The sequence below is a fragment of the Mytilus galloprovincialis genome, chromosome 4 (assembly GCF_965363235.1).
Source record: "Mytilus galloprovincialis chromosome 4, xbMytGall1.hap1.1, whole genome shotgun sequence".
NCBI lineage: Eukaryota > Metazoa > Mollusca > Bivalvia > Mytilida > Mytilidae > Mytilus > Mytilus galloprovincialis.
The window spans coordinates 51,973,300-51,986,624 of NC_134841.1; positions in this window are offsets into that span (position 1 = coordinate 51,973,300).

Sequence of the window (13,325 nt, forward strand, 5' to 3'; positions counted from 1 at the left end):
ACTCATAACTGCTCCAAAAGTAATCTGATAGAATTTCAAGCATTTTAAGCCAATATTATCAACATCTACTAATGAGTCTTAATATGTCTACATATCTAAAAAAGTCATAGTATTCAAAAGGTAATGCAAAATTATTCCTTTTCATTTTTTTTGTTATATGGATACACATTTGAGTGATACATGTACCAATACAATATATGTTGTGGTATGAAAGTGCAGTAATTAGCATTTACTGTAACTATGTTAATTCACACAAATTGAAAAATAAACAAATGAATGGACCAGATGCTCCGCAGAGCCCAGCTTTATACGACTGCAGAGGTCGAAGCCTGAACAGTTGGGGCTAGTATTGACACAACATTCAAGCTGGAAACAGCTCTGAGTTTGAATTGTGATTAAATAGATGACACAGCTTAGGTTTCTGACACAGAATGAATGTGGTCTAATGAACTTAAATATTTGTTTTGCTTTTGTGTTAGGAGCAATTCACTATGCTGCTGAATATTAATCCTTTCAAACAAAAATATCTAAAGAAATTTTCTTTTCAATTTCTGAAATGAGATACATTTAGAGGAGACAAACTTCAGTTAAGAGATCAGAAACTAAAAAAATGTACAATTTTTCCATTTGTAAAAGGGCATACCCTAGAAAGTGCTTGCAATCACTGAATGGTTATTAATGACTGCTTTAATTTATCAGTTGGTAATAAAGTGAATATTGCATTGTATATTGTATAATTGATTTAAGTTGACTGAACAAAGAAAGATAACTCCAATTTTCAAAGAAGATTTCATAAAGCATTGGTATTAGGTAATTCAAGAACCATTCTGGACAAACTCCAATTAAGGGTCTTGAATTTACAAAAATGTTTGTTTTTGGTCCGTAATTATTAGACTGTTTGTCCCATAACCCACACAATATATCCGAACCTTCTACTTATGGTATTAAACATTGTGGTACAATTTCAGAACAATTGAAATACTTATACACAACTTTTTAAACCGACACTAGATTAAAGCTTGTTTTGGGCACCTTTGTACCCCTTATTCCTAAACCTTAGGGACCATAACCCCCAAAATCAATCCCAAGCTTCCTTTTGTGGTTATAAACGTTGTGTTATAATTTTGTTGATTTCTGTTGACTTATAATAAAGTTATTATCCAGAAACCATCTTTCGGACAGGATACCAATTTACGACCCCAAATTTTTTGTGGTTGTATAAAAATGTTGAACATGTGCAATGAAGTATAGTTTTAGAAATCGATTAGGGAGCTACCATTTGATTTTTATGGGGGGGGGGGGGGGGGGGCTAGGATGAAAAATTTTGTCCTGCCTTTTTTTTTAGTTGTAATCTCTGTCCTGCCTTTTTATTTTTCAGTCTATTCGGTCCTGCCTCTTTTTTTCTTAGCTTATCCTGACTTTTTTACAACAATTGTCATCCTGCCTTTTTTTTTTTGCCAAGTTACTCATCCTGCCTTTTTTTTTTACTCAAAATCCTGTCCTGCCTTTTTTTTCAAATTTCATCCTAGCTCCCCCCATAAAAATCAAATGGTAGCTCCCTTAGACTGGATAGGCCTTATAATTTTTTTCCCTCCTAATTGAAGGACCGTTTACACTCAGGGCCGAGTCATCAGCAGGCAATACAGATGTATTAAAACAACCTAGCATCATATTGCTAGTAGTGGGAGTAGCATTGTCCGGTAAATTTGTTCCCACTTTTTTTTATAAAATGTATGGTTCAAATCAAAATAGAATGCTTTTATCTCCTGAATACTTACATTGTACATAGAGATGATACTACTTTGACAAATCCTTGTCCATTAGAGTTGTCTGTCAAATCTTAATTTCACAAAGAATGAATTGCATAACAATGAACTGAGCTCATAGCAAAGTACTTTAATAATACACTTAGACAAAGAGCTAAATCCAGTGATATACTTTGTACTACAGGTCCTTCATGACCATCCATCCACCCAAACCATATCTCAATAACATTCCATACTACATGATTGGATTCAGAAGTCCTGAAAAAGACATGACTTTTTTTATCTTGTTTTAAGTATATATGCACAGGTTAAACCTTTATTGTTGATATAATCATTCAGTATCTAGCAACTATCAATTTGCTTCATGCACATATTGATATAGGTTGATTGCTCCTCTGTTGGAAATTAGAACACACCTCCATCTAATTTTAGTCAACTGACGAAGAAAAATTCAAAACTATATAAAATGTTATCTAAGACTTGTCAGTGTCTATTTCCTTTGCCACTGAATAAGATTCCATATTTACAACCAATGAAAATCAAATATCCCTCTAATAGACTTAGCATTGAAATCGTTTTCTAAAATGGTAGTTATGTGGAACCTAGAACTAAAAAAATTGAAACAATATATCTTAAATATTTCAAATGCATGTACATTTAATAATTCTCCAAAATTCACTTTATTTTTCCTTTTTTGGTTTTCTGTTGGAGACTGTATATTGACCTCTATGTAGCCTTTTCAACTTATAAAAGGGGGGATACATTTCCATAGAATTAAACTTTTCTGAAAGAATTGATTCCATTTATTTTCAATAAACAATAAATATTGAAGTCTATAACAGGCATCTAGGAACAGGCTCAACATTATTTCTAAACATGTATTAATATATACCAAAATGTGGACAAACCTACATTAAATATTCTACTTCAACGACTTTAATTAGTGGAGTAGATCAAATTAAAAAGTCACAATGGTTAAAAACTCCAACATGTCCAATGGCAGTCTTTTAAATTTAGGTCATTTTGACACGGCAAAATATGAAAAAAAATGTAAACTATGGTCTGGAAAGCACACAGTTTGTGATATTTTAAGGTATCTTTACTAAGAAAACCTGCAAATCTCAGTGGCAGATCCAGAACTTTTCAAAAAGGTGTGGGGGCTCTGATGGACCAGAGGGTTGCCCACTCCCATCAAGCTTCAATGATTTCTTACATATATGTCATAAGCTAAATTTCCCCCACCCCCTTTGTCTGTCTATGCATCTGTTTATCGTTCTGCGAAATAGTACTAATACTAATTTTTCCCCTCCCTTACCTGGCCCTAGACAGTTGCTTACCTTTGTAAACATTTTATAATTATAGTCAGGTATATATTGATTGAGAGTAACTTACATAGTAGTTAATGGGACTCTTTTTCACACGGTTCTGTGAAATATAATACGGCAAATATATACCCGTACATACTATCCGCATAACACAGAAATCTGATAGATTTTCACTCCTCTGGGAAAAATCAACCTGTGAAATGAAATACCATGCCTGGAAAAAAATTACCGGGACAAATTATCCTCAGGATAAAATATCACAGAGGACGAAATAAACCGTTACATTACATGAGAAGCCGGTTTGGTTACAAATAATTATGTCACGTGAAGGCGCACTGACGTCACAATTTGCATTAATTTTGCAATACACTACAGTTCACTCATACAGAACCCATTATCATGCAAACATGCAACGTGAATGTGATTGGTTATCAAATAATACAGAATTTATGCACGTACAGTTAATATAGAAGAAATTAGTTCATCAAATGTGAGTTCGTGATCTTGTGGTTAAGACCGATGGCTACAGTGCTGAAAGTCCTGAGTTAGATTCTCACTTGGGGTGCTAAAAATATCAGTACATCAGAAGGGTAATTTTCACCCTCTCACACACATCTTTGTTAATGTTCCGGGATTGTTGAAAACTTGCATATTCATCAATATTTGATTTTGTGGTTTTAACAATCCAGACAGACAAATAGCAATAAGGTGTTTAGGAAAACATGACCTAAAACCTCCTTCATATATGACAAAAATACATGGGAACTCATATTGAACACAAATGTTGAATGGTCAAATGTGTTCAATATGAAAATTGAAATTAAGATGGTAAAATCAAATATTAGCCGTTACTGTAAATGGACTTAAAGTATGACTTTTCAGCAAATTTAAAGGGAAATGACACGGAAGGGGCCAAATAGTGTTCAAGGGGAGCAAATGCTATTTAAATTAGTATGCAGGTTTTAAATATAGAGGGAAGTTGAGTCATCTTTTTGGGTGAAGTTAAATACTGACTAGTGTGTGGTTCTCATTGGGTCTAAGCGTGACCAATATTGACAATTTTTCGCAAGCGTGAAACGTGAAAGTCAAATTATTGTGTCATGAAAACGGGAAATGAGGTCTGTCGTGAAAACGGGAAATGGGGTTCTGCAGGACCCCGGAAATGACAAAAAAATGAAAATTGATCATGTACATAGTGTAAGCGGGATATGGGAATCTGACAAAACAGTAAGTGGGATCTGGGATCAGAACACCACCCCCCCCCCCCCCCCAATTAGACCCCCTTATGTAGATTTACCTTCTAATTCTATATAAAAAAAAAAAACACAACTAAGAACTACGTTTAATTCACTTTGACTACTGATATGCAAACCTAGAAATATTTCATAAAATAGTGATTGAAAGATTCATAACACTTTGAAAGGATAATTCAGACACGTGTTACGCGGGGAGCATGTTTTAAATTTGTTTACACATAATAATGTCACGTGATCGCGCACTGACCTCAAGTTGCATCGCCCTTACAATTCACTAATACATGACCATTTTCACATGTTTCATGCAAACATGCAACGTGAATGTGATTGGTTATCATATAATACAGAAATAATGCATGCACAGTTTAAGAAGAAATTAGTTCAATAAATCGATGCGATTTTCACTTTTCACACGAATAGGTCGGGTTGACATTACTGTCATTGGAGATAATATTGAGATAAATGGAGCAATAAGGTGTTTAGGAAAACATGACCTAAAACCTCCTTCATATATGACAAAAATACATGGGAACTCATATTGAACACAAATGTTGAATGGTCAAATGTGTTCAATATGAAAATTGAAATTAAGATGGTAAAATCAAATATTAGCCGTTACTGTAAATGGACTTAAAGTATGACTTTTCAGCAAATTTAAAGGGAAATGACACGGAAGGGGCCAAATAGTGTTCAAGGGGAGCAAATGCTATTTAAATTAGTATGCAGGTTTTAAATATAGAGGGAAGTTGAGTCATCTTTTTGGGTGAAGTTAAATACTGACTAGTGTGTGGTTCTCATTGGGTCTAAGCATGACCAATATTGACAATTTTTCGCAAGCGTGAAACGTGAAAGTCAAATTATTGTGTCATGAAAACGGGAAATGAGGTCTGTCGTGAAAACGGGAAATGGGGTTCTGCAGGACCCCGGAAATGACAAAAAAATGAAAATTGATCATGTACATAGTGTAAGCGGGATATGGGAATCTGACAAAACAGTAAGTGGGATCTGGGATCAGAACACCACCCCCCCCCCCCCCCCCAATTAGACCCCCTTATGTAGATTTACCTTCTAATTCTATATAAAAAAAAAAAACACAACTAAGAACTACGTTTAATTCACTTTGACTACTGATATGCAAACCTAGAAATATTTCATAAAATAGTGATTGAAAGATTCATAACACTTTGAAAGGATAATTCAGACACGTGTTACGCGGGGAGCATGTTTTAAATTTGTTTACACATAATAATGTCACGTGATCGCGCACTGACCTCAAGTTGCATCGCCCTTACAATTCACTAATACATGACCATTTTCACATGTTTCATGCAAACATGCAACGTGAATGTGATTGGTTATCATATAATACAGAAATAATGCATGCACAGTTTAAGAAGAAATTAGTTCAATAAATCGATGCGATTTTCACTTTTCACACGAATAGGTCGGGTTGACATTACTGTCATTGGAGATAATATTGAGATAAATGGGATAAAACGGACCGTCAAAAAGGTCTAGAGGAGCACATCAGTAGAACCTTAACATTAATAAGTAATACTTACCAAAATTTCTCTAATTAAAGAACTATATAACTGAAATTTCACAAAGATAACGGTAAACATTTTGTTGATGGTGATGATCCGTTGAATTCAGGGTCAACGGAATTTTTTGCGTTGCGTTTAAATCATTGAGGCCATCTATTTTTATTGCGGGTTCCACATATATAAATCGGAATTAAAGAAAAAATGGAATGTTGTTAGCAGAATCAAAACAGAAATGATGAACATTGCAACATTTTCAGCAAAATATAAATAGGATGGAGGATCTGTGTATTCACATTATTTGTAAAACTCTCCTTATTCATGTGAAGCGTGTGCTTTACATCGAGGCTTGCTATGCTTATCATTGACGCCACAGTACTTCAACCAATCAGACAATGTTTATTTTGGGCATTTGACTTTTTTTAACTCAGATTTTGGAATATTTTAATCGAAATTATAGAAAAATGGAATGTTGTTAGTACATATAAAATAGAAAATGATGAATACTTTTAGCTAAAGATAATTTGGATGGGGGTTCTGTGTATTCACATTATTTGCACAACTCTCCTTACTGATGCCATATTTTGGAATTTCCGTGACCTAAATGGTTCGCGAAAATTAATATTTTTATATATAGTATAGTAAATAGACCAAACACATTGAAGTTTTATGACTTAATGAATTCAAAAAAATGTACAGAACTGAACGAACTATGTAAACTTATTAAGGAGATCAATAACAAATTGAACTTTTCTGGGTGAAGAAATGTGAATGCCTCTTTCGTACATTATTTATTTATGTAATTGTATTGAAATATGCATAATTATCTCTATACCTTTGTAATTTGGTTTGTGAGAATTAAGATATATAGGTAAAACGAAAATATCAGACAAAATTAATTTAATGATATACAATTAGATGGTGAACATTTTATTCATTTCCCTGATGATCAAAAAAAAATTATCATATATATTAAACCCAACTTCCTTTAGACATGTTAGATTATTGGCTTCTTTATTAAAAGGTCATTAGAACTGAGGACAGACGTCTTATTGTAACATGGATATTGAATATTGAAATAAAATAAAATCACTTATGTTTTAGTGTCTATTGGATTAACTTTCGTACATTATTGTTTTATTGTTATTTTGTTGTTTATTGTTTGTTTAAACTTGTAAAGCCACAAATATTGTAAATGTTTAATGACAGTTAATAAAATGATTTTATTTTAAAAAAATATTAACATTTTGTACACATGACGGTCGTTTTGTCTGCAAGTTCGAATTAATATATACCGTGAAGGATATCTTTTGGTGGCTTTCGCTCCCTCTTTGTAAATATGACATTAGCATAAAAATAAGAAAATGAGGTATGATTTCCAATGAGCCAGAGACAACTTAAGTTTAATCTGCTGTTTGATTGGATATTGTAGAATAGGAAGAAACGAAGAAAAGACAGAATAGCTCATATTTCACAAAACATTTTTTTTCTAACCGGAATAATAAGTTTTACTTGCACAAATCCCAACAAAAACCGGGGATGCCCCGAAATGGTCTGCATGTAAGATGGTCGCATTAAATATGAACACAACTGCCGATTCATTCATATCTGGCATATCAATGCACCATGATATAATATTGATTAGATAACGACCATTCTGAACAAATGATCACAAATCCTATTATCGCTGCGTAGCAGTAGTTTTGTTAACCCCTTATCGTTTCTTTCCTGTTTAATTATTAAGAATAAGGCTTATTTTGTCGGAAATTGGTATAAATATAGTAGCATCACAATTCAATTCGTAAAGTCTAATTAGAGCGGTTAATATAGATTTATTTAGATCTGGACTGACCCGTTAATATCATTAAGAAATAAATCCGTTGGCCGACTTTTACTAGTACTTTCACTGCTTTCACAGAGTGTCTTCAACCTATGCCAACCGATGATTTGAAAAATATATATGCAACCTATACCTACAAACAAAATACAATAGGTGTTGTTATAACAATGAATTATTAATTACCTGTTAAATACAGTCAGTATTTTAAAGAATTAAAACTTACTCCTTTTGAATAAAACAACACCAGTGAAATACTGATTATAAATTATAAGTATGGTGACCAGATCCAATATTTTTTTAGATTTAATCGTCAAACATAGTACATGGCTATATTATATATCATTGGATTCAGAAACATGAGTACTTTTGAAATAACGATGTCGTCAAAAAGAAATGTGGTAACAGTTTTGCATAAAATAAGGTCAAAGATCAAATTTTGTTTTTATTTTTTTTCTTACATTATTTTGAAATTTGAAGATCTATACAACAATTAAGGTTAAATTTCAGATACAGACATTTTTTTCAAATCAATGAACAATGAATTATCTCGAATATAAAAAAAAAAAATGAATTAGGAAATCAATTTATTCTGGGAATTGGCGTTTTTTAAACACTTGATCTTTTATGCAAATATTCTGTTAAAGTTACAGTAGTTACCTTGGCTGCTGACATTCAACTTAGCAATAAAGGATAAATATTATTATTTTACCTGAAGCCTACTATCATGGAGGCGTATCTTGCATTAGCTCATTCATGAAATTCATTAAAACTAAAAATCACCCAATGCCTCGAAAACAGTTCCAATTCAAAAATCCAACCAAAAGAGATCCATACAACAGAATTATGTTAGGAGTATCTTCTGGTTCATCTACCAAGGAACGTGATTTGAAATTTCTACACAATTCCGACCCTTTACAGAAGTAAAGCTTTTTGTTGTTAATAAACACATGACTGTTTTACAATGAAATTTCCCTTCAATGAAAACACAAGATCCTGCAAGAATTCAGCTGACATATGCCCTTTAAAATACACGGAGTGTAATCAATCATTTTAAGACGCGCCAACCGTATTGTAAAATTTACGGAGTAAGGGGGTAAGAAATGTGTAATGCGTTCCAAATTTTTAGTTTGAAACAAAGTACGTAACCATGCTGTTTCAGTGCCGCCTCACAGGGAGGTAACCCGACTAAACTTGCATCTTTACTGGTGGCAAGCTTGGGGTGCATTGGATAATTATTATGATGGAATGGTTTTAAAGAGATTTTTCTGATCATAAAGCTTTGAAATTTACTTCCATGCACAAGCAAGGGCTTCATCTTTGTCAATAATACCAAAACTCTAAAAACAACTGAAATAGTCTCACGTTTCCTTCAAAGTCTTGTAGACAGTTTGTTCAACTACCCCAAACAGAGACAGTTGTGTCGCATCCGGTAAGTGCATGTGCAGCAGGCAATAGTTGGGGAAAGACAGACACATAGTTAGTGAATGGGTGAAAATATCCGCCCATCCTTTACACTGCTAATGTTCCACATCTGCACCCAACAACTCGCTTGTGTGTGTGTCATATATTTATAGTAGTTAACGCACAGAACAATCACATTTGTATAAGAGGTCCGTTTGATTGTTCTTCCGCTATTTCTCATTTCATTAAAGTGGAATCATAGGAGATTTGTCAAAATTATGTAGTCAGGAATACTTCTCCCCTCAATAATCTGATACACTTTTGTGGAAGGTGTAGTCCTTGTGCGGCGTTCCCTTTTCGGCAGATTTTATAGAGTTGTTCATGTCGTAGTCAAAAACATCTGTTACTGTGTGCGCTATAGACATTCATTGGGACATCTTTTTTTAATAGTCAGCTGCAAGGTGACCGAATGTTAATACCTTTCTTAACATCAAAACATGGAACCAATGCCCTATCAACTCTGATGTAAGTTATGAGTGATGGTACAATGGAAGGTAGGGACAGTGCACAATAGATTTCAGATTATAATTACTTCATCAAATCAGACTAGCATGATTTTCTCATGGTGCCGTCATCTTGAAAAAGAGAAATTGGAATGGAATCTACAGGGTTCGACAGCACATGTTCTATGGTACACCATCTCTATATTTTGACAAAATCAGTGCACTATCACACGTCTAACATTTGTCTAAATACAAGTTATGGATTTGTGTGACCTAAAAGTATTCCCCCCGATATTTAAGGTTTGTTTTTGTGGTCATGTTTTCAAATGTTTTTTAGTTTTGACTTTGATATTGGACTATAAAACTCCTTGACTGGACCTAAAGAAAGAGCACTAGTGATATCTCGAATATATCTTGTAGCATACATTCTAGAAGAGATATTGATAAGACATGGAGGATGGGATTCCACATCAAAGGGATCAGTCATGGATAATTTAGATGGTACACAATGGCAATAACATGTTCTTCATCTTTTTCCATTGCTGTTGGTTTTGTTTCCTCTTGTGAATTTGCATCATTTGCAGCAATTCCAGCCCTTTTCAGCGTTACACGACTACGGGATTCTAGGGAATGTATAATAAGAGTCCATTTAACAAGCGCAGACTTTTGATTTGTAATGCCTACAGTGCCACCTGACCCCCTTTGGCTTTTATAACGGTCTTTTCTGTTGCCATGTCGGTCTTTGACCGTTAAAATGTCTAGGAGTCTGTCTTTAAGCAAAGTAGCCATCTAGAAAAGATGATTGAATATTCGCAGACAGTTGAAGCATATCGACTATGTAAACTGGCATCCACCTTCGGTAATAAGTACGGTGTTACAAAACCATAAGGTTACATTTGTGAGATGACGATCTCAAGGAAGTGAACAATTTCCCTCTCGTTCTGCTTTAACATTTGACAGCAAAATGTCTACTGCTTCAAGGAACACATCCCAGTATCAGAATGTAAGTGATACAGCCCTCATTGCTTATACATGTATGTATTTATCAGAGGCTGTATACATTTTTGTATGTGCTTCGAATAGCTCCGCCATATGAGCGGTAGGACTTGTGTCTTGCTTGAGTTGCTGAAATAGTGCTTCTGAGATAAATGAATTTAGTATTATTGATTAATAAAGGCAGAGACATATCTACACATATATGTATATATGTCTCTGATAAAGGTATGAAATATTATATAAATGTTAATAATTGTACATTTTGCGTTAAAAAAAAAATGATGAAATTGAATTGAAACGTATTCTATTCAATGCAAAATATTCGTAGTGTTAATCTTATGCATAAACTCTTTAATGACGGATTCATTTTGCTAAACTTTGTTTGAAATCGTTAAAATAAGGTGTAACAACAATGTATATACTAACAGAAATCATATCACTGATGTTATTTTACAATGAAGACATCAAAACTTTTCGAAGTCGATTTTTCGTTCAAGAAAACTAACGTATTTCAAAGCCCATTTACAAAAATTGCACCGTACGATTTTTTGACGACAAGTCAAAATGTAAAGTGTATTCTTTGAACTACCATTTCTGTGATTTATAGCCGTATAGTCCGAATGACGATTAAACTCCTTAAATAAGCGACTTTTCCTTACTTGGTCACCGTACTATACAATAAAACACTATTTTTTGGAAAAATATTTCCAGAAATTAGTTGCTCTAGACGTTCGATTAAAAAAAACCCACCCAAATAAATGAAATTACAATAGAACTGAATAAGAAAAAAAAAACATTCAGGATTTTTTTAATATACAAGATTTGCCCACTTATTACTTGTCTCTGAGTAACCAAGCTAAACAGTGTATTTAGGTTTTTGAATTTTTGTCAGATATTCGGACTCCTTGCTTTTTTCCCTACGTTACAGGGTAAAATATTTTGCTCGATAACATCCATTTTCTTTTTATATATAAGACTTCAATAGCTCATCAAAAGTCATTTACTAAGATTTTAGCAGATTCTAGATTTTTCTTTCCACTGAGTTTGAAACCCATATAATACTAATGCAAATATAAGGTAATAGTCTGAATTTGCATTTTCTGGCCTTTAATATATATATATATATGTTTCAAAAAAGAGTTTCATAGCCTTTCAATATTCTATTTAGCTTATTTTGTCCCTTAACCAATGCTCCTCTGACTTAAATAAAATTGAGAATGGAAATGGGGAATGTGCCAAAGAGACAACAACCCGACCATAGAAAAAAACAATAGCAGACGGTCACCAACAGGTCTTCAATGTAGCGAGAAATTCCCGCACCCGGAGGCGTCCTTCAGCTGGCCCCTAAACAAAGATATATAAACTAGTTCAGTGGTAATGAACGCCATACTAATTTCCAAATTGTACACAAGTTTACATCTTTAAGTATATATATATATATAAAAGTCTATAAAAACGACCAACCAGCAAATTTACTATGTACCGGATCGTCTAGAATAGGCGATACTATGCAGATAAGGAAAAAATTATATCAGTCTAAAGATTTGCACAACGGTACTGATATAAGATGTTATAATACGAAAATGTTGTTATTAAATCGTGCTGACAAATATTTCGGCTCAACAAATGGCCTTCTTCAAGTGTCACAAGTTATTTGTCAGCACGATTTAATAACAACATTTTCGTATTATAACATCTTATATCAGCTCGTCTAAACATCAACCCAACAATGTTAGATCTGTAAATTTGCTTTCGCAAATTTTTGGTTCTTCCCTCGCCGGGATTCGAACCCATGCTACTGTGATATCGTGACACCAAATCGCCTGCACTGCAGCCGTCCCGCTAGACCACACGACCACCTGGGCTCTCAAAAAAATAGCTTTCGCTGGCCGTGTGTTATCTTTCCACGTCAGTTTTAATCTAGCGGCGTACTGCAGTACATGATATATAAGGCATGAAGATGTTATTGTTACAGATCAGCTAAATTATCTATAGTAAAGGATCCTACAAATGAATGTAAGATACAGTCACAGAAAATAATTATATCTATAAGTACGTCTGAGTCAGTGACGACCCTACAACAGATGTATCCATCGGATCGCCATCAATGATGGTGATACATGGCTGTGTACATAATGTATATACAACTCGTCTAAACATCAACCCAACAATGTTAGATCTGTAAATTTGCTTTCGCAAATTTTTGGTTCTTCCCTCGCCGGGATTCGAACCCATGCTACTGTGATATCGTGACACCAAATCGCCTGCACTGCAGCCGTCCCGCTAGACCACACGACCACCTGGGCTCTCAAAAAAAGAGCTTTCGCTGGCCGTGTGTTACCTTTCCACGTCAGTTTTAATCTAGCGGCGTACTGCAGTACATGATATATAAGGCATGAAGATGTTATTGTTACAGATCAGCTAAATTATCTATAGTAAAGGATCCTACAAATGAATGTAAGATACAGTCACAGAAAATAATTATATCTATAAGTACGTCTGAGTCAGTGACAACCCTACAACAGATGTATCCATCGGATCGCCATCAATGATGGTGATACATGGCTGTGTACATAATGTATATACAACTCGTCTAAACATCAACCCAACAATGTTAGATCTGTAAATTTGCTTTCGCAAATTTTTGGTTCTTCCCTCGCCGGGATTCGAACCCATGCTACTGTGATATCGTGACAC